Here is a 12110-nt window from a genome sequence, read left to right as displayed (position 1 = left end):
ATTTGAGTGAGTTTGCATCTAACTTTGTCAGATATCGTCGATTAACATCCATTGAAGCCCATTGAGGTCGATTGTCACTTTGTGTTGAGTGAAAATTTTTTAAGTCTATCTTCCTAATTTGAAGTCGAATGTCAACATTTCTGATATATTTGAGTGAGTTTGCATCTAACTTTGTCAGATATCGTCGATTAACATCCATTGAAGCCCATTGAGGTCGATTGTCACTTTGTGTTGAGTGAAAATTTTCTAAGTCTATCTTCCTAATTTGAAGTCGAATTTCAACATTTCTGATATATTTGAGTGAGTTTGCATCTAACTTTGTCAGATATCGTCGATTAACATTGATTGAAGCCCATTGAGGTCGATTGTCACTTTGTGTTGAGTGAAAATTTTCAAAGTCTATCTTCCTAATTTGAAGTCGAATTTCAACATTTCTCATATATTTGAGTGAGTTTGCATCTAACTTTGTCAGATATCGTCGATTAACATCCATTGAAGCCCATTGAGGTCGATTGTCACTTTGTGTTGAGTGAAAATTTTCTAAGTCTATCTTCCTAATTTGAAGTCGAATTTCAACATTTCTCATATATTTGAGTGAGTTTGCATCTAACTTTGTCAGATATCGTCGATTAACATCCATTGAAGCCCATTGAGGTCGATTGTCACTTTGTGTTGAGTGAAAATTTTCTAAGTCTATCTTCCTCATATGAAGTCGAATTTAACATTTCTTATATATTTGAGTGAGTTTGCATCTAACTTTGTCAGATATCGTCGATTAACATCCATTGAAGCCCATTGAGGTCGATTGTCACTTTGTGTTGAGTGAAAATTTTTTAAGTCTATCTTCCTAATTTGAAGTCGAATGTCAACATTTCTGATATATTTGAGTGAGTTTGCATCTAACTTTGTCAGATATCGTCGATTAACATCCATTGAAGCCCATTGAGGTCGATTGTCACTTTGTGTTGAGTGAAAATTTTCTAAGTCTATCTTCCTAATTTGAAGTCGAATTTCAACATTTCTGATATATTTGAGTGAGTTTGCATCTAACTTTGTCAGATATCGTCGATTAACATTGATTGAAGCCCATTGAGGTCGATTGTCACTTTGTGTTGAGTGAAAATTTTCAAAGTCTATCTTCCTAATTTGAAGTCGAATTTCAACATTTCTCATATATTTGAGTGAGTTTGCATCTAACTTTGTCAGATATCGTCGATTAACATCCATTGAAGCCCATTGAGGTCGATTGTCACTTTGTGTTGAGTGAAAATTTTCTAAGTCTATCTTCCTAATTTGAAGTCGAATTTCAACATTTCTCATATATTTGAGTGAGTTTGCATCTAACTTTGTCAGATATCGTCGATTAACATTGATTGAAGCCCATTGAGGTCGATTGTCACTTTGTGTTGAGTGAAAATTTTCAAAGTCTATCTTCCTAATTTGAAGTCGAATGTCAACATTTCTGATATATTTGAGTGAGTTTGCATCTAACTTTGTCAGATATCGTCGATTAACATTCATTGAAGCCCATTGAGGTCGATTGTCACTTTGTGTTGAGTGAAAATTTTCTAAGTCTATCTTCCTAATTTGAAGTCGAATTTCAACATTTCTGATATATTTGAGTGAGTTTGCATCTAACTTTGTCAGATATCGTCGATTAACGTCCATTAAAGCCCATTGAAGTCGATTGTCACTTTGTGTTGATTGAAAATTTTCAAAGTCTATCTTCCTAATTTGAAGTCGAATTTCAACATTTCTCATATATTTGAGTGAGTTTGCATCTAACTTTGTCAGATATCGTCGATTAACATCCATTGAAGCCCATTGAGGTCGATTGTCACTTTGTGTTGAGTGAAAATTTTCTAAGTCTATCTTCCTAATTTGAAGTCGAATTTCAACATTTCTCTTATATTTGAGTGAGTTTGCATCTTACTTTGTCAGATATCGTCGATTAACATTCATTGAAGCCCATTGAGGTCGATTGTCACTTTGTGTTGAGTGAAAATTTTCTAAGTCTATCTTCCTAATTTGAAGTCGAATTTAAACATTTCTGATATATTTGAGTGAATTTGCATCTTAATTTGTCAGATATCGTCGATTAACATCCATTGAAGCCCATTGAGGTCGATTGTCACTTTGTGTTGAGTGAAAATTTTCTAAGTCTATCTTCCTAATTTGAAGTCGAATTTCAACATTTCTCATATATTTGAGTGAGTTTGCATCTAACTTTGTCAGATATCGTCGATTAACATCCATTGAAGCCCATTGAGGTCGATTGTCACTTTGTGTTGAGTGAAAATTTTCTAAGTCTATCTTCCTAATTTGAAGTCGAATATCAACATTTCTGATATATTTGAGTGAGTTTGCATCTAACTTTGTCAGATATCGTCGATTAACATTCATTGAAGCCCATTGAGGTCGATTGTCACTTTGTGTTGAGTGAAAATTTTCAAAGTCTATCTTCCTAATTTGAAGTCGAATTTCAACATTTCTCATATATTTGAGTGAGTTTGCATCTAACTTTGTCAGATATCGTCGATTAACATCCATTGAAGCCCATTGAGGTCGATTGTCACTTTGTGTTGAGTGAAAATTTTCTAAGTCTATCTTCCTAATTTGAAGTCGAATATCAACATTTCTCATATATTTGAGTGAGTTTGCATCTAACTTTGTCAGATATCGTCGATTAACATTGATTGAAGCCCATTGAGGTCGATTGTCACTTTGTGTTGAGTGAAAATTTTTTAAGTCTATCTTCCTAATTTGAAGTCGAATTTCAACATTTCTGATATATTCGAGTGAGTTTGCATCTAACTTTGTCAGATATCGTCGATTAACATTCATTGAAGCCCATTGAGGTCGATTGTCACTTTGTGTTGAGTGAAAATTTTCTAAGTCTATCTTCCTAATTTGAAGTCGAATTTCAACATTTCTCTTATATTTGAGTGAGTTTGCATCTTACTTTGTCAGATATCGTCGATTAACATCCATTGAAGCCCATTGAGGTCGATTGTCACTTTGTGTTGAGTGAAAATTTTTTAAGTCTATCTTCCTAATTTGAAGTCGAATGTCAACATTTCTGATATATTTGAGTGAGTTTGCATCTAACTTTGTCAGATATCGTCGATTAACATCCATTGAAGCCCATTGAGGTCGATTGTCACTTTGTGTTGAGTGAAAATTTTCAAAGTCTATCTTCCTAATTTGAAGTCGAATTTCAACATTTCTTAAATATTTGAATAAGTTTGCATCTGACTTCGTCAGATATCGTCGATTAACATCCATTGAAGCCCATTGAGGTCGATTGTCACTTTGTGTTGAGTGAAAATTTTCAAAGTCTATCTTCCTAATTTGAAGTCGAATTTCAACATTTCTCATATATTTGAGTGAGTTTGCATCTAACTTTGTCAGATATCGTCGATTAACATTGAATGAAGCCCATTGAGGTCGATTGTCACTTTGTGATGAGTGAAAATTTTTTAAGTCTATCTTCCTAATTTGAAGTCGAATTTCAACATTTCTCATATACTTGAGTGAGTTTGCATCTAACTTTGTCAGATATCGTCGATTAACATTGATTGAAGCCCATTGAGGTCGATTGTCACTTTGTGTTGAGTGAAAATTTTTTAAGTCTATCTTCCTAATTTGAAGTCGAATGTCAACATTTCTGATATATTTGAGTGAGTTTGCATCTAACTTTGTCAGATATCGTCGATTAACATTCATTGAAGCCCATTGAGGTCGATTGTCACTTTGTGTTGAGTGAAAATTTTCTAAGTCTATCTTCCTAATTTGAAGTCGAATTTCAACATTTCTGATATATTTGAGTGAATTTGCATCTTAATTTGTCAGATATCGTCGATTAACATCCATTGAAGCCCATTGAGGTCGATTGTCACTTTGTGTTGAGTGAAAATTTTTTAAGTCTATCTTCCTAATTTGAAGTCGAATGTCAACATTTCTGATATATTTGAGTGAGTTTGCATCTAACTTTGTCAGATATCGTCGATTAACATCCATTGAAGCCCATTGAGGTCGATTGTCACTTTGTGTTGAGTGAAAATTTTCTAAGTCTATCTTCCTAATTTGAAGTCGAATTTCAACATTTCTGATATATTTGAGTGAGTTTGCATCTAACTTTGTCAGATATCGTCGATTAACGTCCATTAAAGCCCATTGAAGTCGATTGTCACTTTGTGTTGATTGAAAATTTTCAAAGTCTATCTTCCTAATTTGAAGTCGAATTTCAACATTTCTCATATATTTGAGTGAGTTTGCATCTAACTTTGTCAGATATCGTCGATTAACATCCATTGAAGCCCATTGAGGTCGATTGTCACTTTGTGTTGAGTGAAAATTTTCTAAGTCTATCTTCCTAATTTGAAGTCGAATTTCAACATTTCTCTTATATTTGAGTGAGTTTGCATCTTACTTTGTCAGATATCGTCGATTAACATTCATTGAAGCCCATTGAGGTCGATTGTCACTTTGTGTTGAGTGAAAATTTTCTAAGTCTATCTTCCTAATTTGAAGTCGAATTTCAACATTTCTGATATATTTGAGTGAATTTGCATCTTAATTTGTCAGATATCGTCGATTAACATCCATTGAAGCCCATTGAGGTCGATTGTCACTTTGTGTTGAGTGAAAATTTTCTAAGTCTATCTTCCTAATTTGAAGTCGAATTTCAACATTTCTCATATATTTGAGTGAGTTTGCATCTAACTTTGTCAGATATCGTCGATTAACATCCATTGAAGCCCATTGAGGTCGATTGTCACTTTGTGTTGAGTGAAAATTTTCTAAGTCTATCTTCCTAATTTGAAGTCGAATTTCAACATTTCTCATATATTTGAGTGAGTTTGCATCTAACTTTGTCAGATATCGTCGATTAACATCCATTGAAGCCCATTGAGGTCGATTGTCACTTTGTGTTGAGTGAAAATTTTCTAAGTCTATCTTCCTAATTTGAAGTCGAATTTCAACATTTCTGATATATTTGAGTGAGTTTGCATCTAACTTTGTCAGATATCGTCGATTAACGTCCATTAAAGCCCATTGAAGTCGATTGTCACTTTGTGTTGATTGAAAATTTTCAAAGTCTATCTTCCTAATTTGAAGTCGAATTTCAACATTTCTCATATATTTGAGTGAGTTTGCATCTAACTTTGTCAGATATCGTCGATTAACATCCATTGAAGCCCATTGAGGTCGATTGTCACTTTGTGTTGAGTGAAAATTTTCTAAGTCTATCTTCCTAATTTGAAGTCGAATTTCAACATTTCTCTTATATTTGAGTGAGTTTGCATCTTACTTTGTCAGATATCGTCGATTAACATTCATTGAAGCCCATTGAGGTCGATTGTCACTTTGTGTTGAGTGAAAATTTTCTAAGTCTATCTTCCTAATTTGAAGTCGAATTTCAACATTTCTCATATATTTGAGTGAGTTTGCATCTAACTTTGTCAGATATCGTCGATTAACATTGATTGAAGCCCATTGAGGTCGATTGTCACTTTGTGTTGAGTGAAAATTTTCTAAGTCTATCTTCCTAATTTGAAGTCGAATGTCAACATTTCTGATATATTTGAGTGAGTTTGCATCTAACTTTGTCAGATATCGTCGATTAACATTGATTGAAGTCCATTGAGGTCGATTGTCACTTTGTGTTGAGTGAAAATTTTCAAAGTCTATCTTCCTAATTTGAAGTCGAATTTCAACATTTCTCATATATTTGAGTGAATTTGCATCTAACTTTGTCAGATATCGTCGATTAACATTCATTGAAGCCCATTGAGGTCGATTGTCACTTTGTGTTGAGTGAAAATTTTCAAAGTCTATCTTCCTAATTTGAAGTAGAATATCAACATTTCTCATATATTTGAGTGAGTTTGCATCTAACTTTGTCAGATATCGTCGATTAACATTGATTGAAGCCCATTGAGGTCGATTGTCACTTTGTGTTGAGTCAAAATTTTTTAAGTCTATCTTCCTAATTTGAAGTCGAATTTCAACATTTCTGATATATTTGAGTGAGTTTGCATCTAACTTTGTCAGATATCGTCGATTAACATTCATTGAAGCCCATTGAGGTCGATTGTCACTTTGTGTTGAGTGAAAATTTTTTAAGTCTATCTTCCTAATTTGAAGTCGAATTTCAACATTTCTCTTATATTTGAGTGAGTTTGCATCTTACTTTGTCAGATATCGTCGATTAACATCCATTGAAGCCCATTGAGGTCGATTGTCACTTTGTGTTGAGTGAAAATTTTCTAAGTCTATCTTCCTAATTTGAAGTCGAATTTCAACATTTCTCATATACTTGAGTGAGTTTGCATCTAACTTTGTCAGATATCGTCGATTAACATTGATTGAAGCCCATTGAGGTCGATTGTCACTTTGTGTTGAGTGAAAATTTTTTAAGTCTATCTTCCTAATTTGAAGTCGAATGTCAACATTTCTGATATATTTGAGTGAGTTTGCATCTAACTTTGTCAGATATCGTCGATTAACATTCATTGAAGCCCATTGAGGTCGACTGTCACTTTGTGTTGAGTGAAAATTTTCAAAGTCTATCTTCCTAATTTGAAGTCGAATTTCAACATTTCTCATATATTTGAGTGAGTTTGCATCTAACTTTGTCAGATATCGTCGATTTACATCCATTGAAGCCCATTGAGGTCGATTGTCACTTTGTGTTGAGTGAAAATTTTCTAAGTCTATCTTCCTAATTTGAAGTCGAATTTCAACATTTCTCTTATATTTGAGTGAGTTTGCATCTTACTTTGTCAGATATCGTCGATTAACATCCATTGAAGCCCATTGAGGTCGATTGTCACTTTGTGTTGAGTGAAAATTTTCTAAGTCTATCTTCCTAATTTGAAGTCGAATTTCAACATTTCTCATATATTTGAGTGAGTTTGCATCTAACTTTGTCAGATATCGTCGATTTACATCCATTGAAGCCCATTGAGGTCGATTGTCACTTTGTGTTGAGTGAAAATTTTCTAAGTCTATCTTCCTAATTTGAAGTCGAATTTCAACATTTCTCTTATATTTGAGTGAGTTTGCATATTACTTTGTCAGATATCGTCGATTAACATCCATTGAAGCCCATTGAGGTCGATTGTCACTTTGTGTTGAGTGAAAATTTTCTAAGTCTATCTTCCTAATTTGTAGTCGAATTTCAACATTTCTCATATATTTGAGTGAGTTTGCATCTAACTTTGTCAGATATCGTCGATTAACATCCATTGAAGCCCATTGAGGTCGATTGTCACTTTGTGTTGATTGAAAATTTTCAAAGACTATCTTCCTCATTTGAAGTCGAATTTCAACATTTCTTATATATTTGAGTGAGTTTGCCTCTAACTTCGTCAGATATCGTCGATTAACATCCATTGAAGCCCATTGAACTCGATTGTCACTTTGTGTTGACTGAAAATTTTCAAAGTCTATCTTCCTCATATGAAGTCGAATTTAACATTTCTTATATATTTGAGTGAGTTTGCATCTAACTTTGTCAGATATCGTCGATTAACGTCCATTGAAGCCTATTGAAGTCGATTGTCACTTTGTGTTGAGTGAAAATTTTCTAAGTCTATCTTCCTAATTTGAAGTCGAATTTCAACATTTCTCATATATTTGAGTGAGTTTGCATCTAACTTTGTCAGATATCGTCGATTAACATCCATTGAAGCCCATTGAGGTCGATTGTCACTTTGTGTTGAGTGAAAATTTTCTAAGTCTGTCTTCCTAATTTGAAGTCGAATTTCAACATTTCTGATATATTTGAGTGAGTTTGCATCTAACTTTGTCATATATCGTCGATTAACATTCATTGAAGCCCTTTGAGGTCGATTGTCACTGTGTTGAGTGAAAATTTTCAAAGTCTATCTTCCTAATTTGAAGTCGAATTTCAACATTTCTCATATATTTGAGTGAGTTTGCATCTAACTTTGTCAGATATCGTCGATTTACATCCATTGAAGCCCATTGAGGTCGATTGTCACTTTGTGTTGAGTGAAAATTTTCAAAGTCTATCTTCCTAATTTGAAGTCGAATTTCAACATTTCTCATATATTTGAGTGAGTTTGCATCTAACTTTGTCAGATATCGTCGATTAACATCCATTGAAGCCCATTGAGGTCGATTGTCACTTTGTGTTGAGTGGAAATTTTCAAAGTCTATCTTCCTAATTTGAAGTCGAATTTCAACATTTCTCATATATTTGAGTGAGTTTGCATCTAACTTTGTCAGATATCGTCGATTTACATCCATTGAAGCCCATTGAGGTCGATTGTCACTTTGTGTTGAGTGAAAATTTTCTAAGTCTATCTTCCTAATTTGAAGTCGAATTTCAACATTTCTGATATATTTGAGTGAGTTTGCATCTAACTTTGTCAGATATCGTCGATTAACATTGATTGAAGCCCATTGAGGTCGATTGTCACTTTGTGTTGAGTGAAAATTTTTTAAGTCTATCTTCCTAATTTGAAGTCGAATGTCAACATTTCTGATATATTTGAGTGAGTTTGCATCTAACTTTGTCAGATATCGTCGATTAACATTCATTGAAGCCCATTGAGGTCGATTGTCACTTTGTGTTGAGTGAAAATTTTCAAAGTCTATCTTCCTAATTTGAAGTCGAATTTCAACATTTCTCATATATTTGAGTGAGTTTGCATCTAACTTTGTCAGATATCGTCGATTTACATCCATTGAAGCCCATTGAGGTCGATTGTCACTTTGTGTTGAGTGAAAATTTTCTAAGTCTATCTTCCTAATTTGAAGTCGAATTTCAACATTTCTCATATATTTGAGTGAATTTGCATCTAACTTTGTCAGATATCGTCGATTAACATCCATTGAAGCCCATTGAGGTCGATTGTCACTTTGTGTTGAGTGAAAATTTTCAAAGTCTATCTTCCTAATTTGAAGTCGAATTTCAACATTTCTCATATATTTGAGTGAGTTTGCATCTAACTTTGTCAGATATCGTCGATTTACATCCATTGAAGCCCATTGAGGTCGATTGTCACTTTGTGTTGAGTGAAAATTTTCTAAGTCTATCTTCCTAATTTGAAGTCGAATTTCAACATTTCTGATATATTTGAGTGAATTTGCATCTTAATTTGTCAGATATCGTCGATTAACATCCATTGAAGCCCATTGAGGTCGATTGTCACTTTGTGTTGAGTGAAAATTTTCTAAGTCTATCTTCCTAATTTGAAGTCGAATATCAACATTTCTCATATATTTGAGTGAGTTTGCATCTAACTTTGTCAGATATCGTCGATTAACATTGATTGAAGCCCATTGAGGTCGATTGTCACTTTGTGTTGAGTGAAAATTTTTTAAGTCTATCTTCCTAATTTGAAGTCGAATTTCAACATTTCTGATATATTTGAGTGAGTTTGCATCTAACTTTGTCAGATATCGTCGATTAACATTCATTGAAGCCCATTGAGGTCGATTGTCACTTTGTGTTGAGTGAAAATTTTCTAAGTCTATCTTCCTAATTTGAAGTCGAATTTCAACATTTCTCATATATTTGAGTGAGTTTGCATCTAACTTTGTCAGATATCGTCGATTAACATCCATTGAAGCCCATTGAGGTCGATTGTCACTTTGTGTTGAGTGAAAATTTTCTAAGTCTATCTTCCTAATTTGAAGTCGAATATCAACATTTCTCATATATTTGAGTGAGTTTGCATCTAACTTTGTCAGATATCGTCGATTAACATTCATTGAAGCCCATTGAGGTCGATTGTCACTTTGTGTTGAGTGAAAATTTTCTAAGTCTATCTTCCTAATTTGAAGTCGAATTTCAACATTTCTCTTATATTTGAGTGAGTTTGCATCTTACTTTGTCAGATATCGTCGATTAACATCCATTGAAGCCCATTGAGGTCGATTGTCACTTTGTGTTGAGTGAAAATTTTCTAAGTCTATCTTCCTAATTTGAAGCCGAATTTCAACATTTCTGATATATTTGAGTGAGTTTGTATCTTAATTTGTCAGATATCGTCGATTAACATCCATTGAAGCCCATTGAGGTCGATTGTCACTTTGTGTTGAGTGAAAATTTTCTAAGTCTATCTTCCTAATTTGAAGTCGAATTTCAACATTTCTCATATATTTGAGTGAGTTTGCATCTAACTTTGTCAGATATCGTCGATTAACGTCCATTAAAGCCCATTGAAGTCGATTGTCACTTTGTGTTGATTGAAAATTTTCAAATTCTATCTTCCTAATTTGAAGTCGAATTTCAACATTTCTCATATATTTGAGTGAGTTTGCATCTAACTTTGTCAGATATCGTCGATTAACATCCATTGAAGCCCATTGAGGTCGATTGACACTTTGTGTTGAGTGAAAATTTTCTAAGTCTATCTTCCTAATTTGAAGTCGAATTTCAACATTTCTCATATATTTGAGTGAGTTTGCATCTAACTTTGTCAGATATCGTCGATTAACATTGATTGAAGCCCATTGAGGTCGATTGTCACTTTGTGTTGAGTGAAAATTTTTTAAGTCTATCTTCCTAATTTGAAGTCGAATGTCAACATTTCTGATATATTTGAGTGAGTTTGCATCTAACTTTGTCAGATATCGTCGATTAACATTCATTGAAGCCCATTGAGGTCGATTGTCACTTTGTGTTGAGTGAAAATTTTCAAAGTCTATCTTCCTAATTTGAAGTCGAATTTCAACATTTCTCATATATTTGAGTGAGTTTGCATCTAACTTTGTCAGATATCGTCGATTAACATCCATTGAAGCCCATTGAGGTCGATTGTCACTTTGTGTTGAGTGAAAATTTTCTAAGTCTATCTTCCTAATTTGAAGTCGAATTTCAACATTTCTCATATATTTGAGTGAGTTTGCATCTAACTTTGTCAGATATGGTCGATTAACATTGATTGAAGCCCATTGAGGTCGATTGTCACTTTGTGTTGAGTGAAAATTTTCTAAGTCTATCTTCCTAATTTGAAGTCGAATGTCAACATTTCTGATATATTTGAGTGAGTTTGCATCTAACTTTGTCAGATATCGTCGATTAACATTGATTGAAGCCCATTGAGGTGATTGTCACTTTGTGTTGAGTGAAAATTTTCAAAGTCTATCTTCCTAATTTGAAGTCGAATTTCAACATTTCTCATATATTTGAGTGAATTTGCATCTAACTTTGTCAGATATCGTCGATTAACATTCATTGAAGCCCATTGAGGTCGATTGTCACTTTGTGTTGAGTGAAAATTTTCAAAGTCTATCTTCCTAATTTGAAGTAGAATATCAACATTTCTCATATATTTGAGTGAGTTTGCATCTAACTTTGTCAGATATCGTCGATTAACATTGATTGAAGCCCATTGAGGTCGATTGTCACTTTGTGTTGAGTCAAAATTTTTTAAGTCTATCTTCCTAATTTGAAGTCGAATTTCAACATTTCTGATATATTTGAGTGAGTTTGCATCTAACTTTGTCAGATATCGTCGATTAACATTCATTGAAGCCCATTGAGGTCGATTGTCACTTTGTGTTGAGTGAAAATTTTTTAAGTCTATCTTCCTAATTTGAAGTCGAATTTCAACATTTCTCTTATATTTGAGTGAGTTTGCATCTTACTTTGTCAGATATCGTCGATTAACATCCATTGAAGCCCATTGAGGTCGATTGTCACTTTGTGTTGAGTGAAAATTTTCTAAGTCTATCTTCCTAATTTGAAGTCGAATTTCAACATTTCTCATATACTTGAGTGAGTTTGCATCTAACTTTGTCAGATATCGTCGATTAACATTGATTGAAGCCCATTGAGGTCGATTGTCACTTTGTGTTGAGTGAAAATTTTTTAAGTCTATCTTCCTAATTTGAAGTCGAATGTCAACATTTCTGATATATTTGAGTGAGTTTGCATCTAACTTTGTCAGATATCGTCGATTAACATTCATTGAAGCCCATTGAGGTCGATTGTCACTTTGTGTTGAGTGAAAATTTTCTAAGTCTATCTTCCTAATTTGAAGTCGAATTTCAACATTTCTGATATATTTGAGTGAATTTGCATCTTAATTTGTCAGATATCGTCGATTAACATCCATTGAAGCCCA

This window comes from Diorhabda carinulata, chromosome 8 (assembly GCF_026250575.1).
Source record: "Diorhabda carinulata isolate Delta chromosome 8, icDioCari1.1, whole genome shotgun sequence".
Taxonomy (NCBI): domain Eukaryota; kingdom Metazoa; phylum Arthropoda; class Insecta; order Coleoptera; family Chrysomelidae; genus Diorhabda; species Diorhabda carinulata.
The sequence above is the reverse complement of the archived record's forward strand: the minus strand, read 5'-3'. Positions refer to the sequence as shown.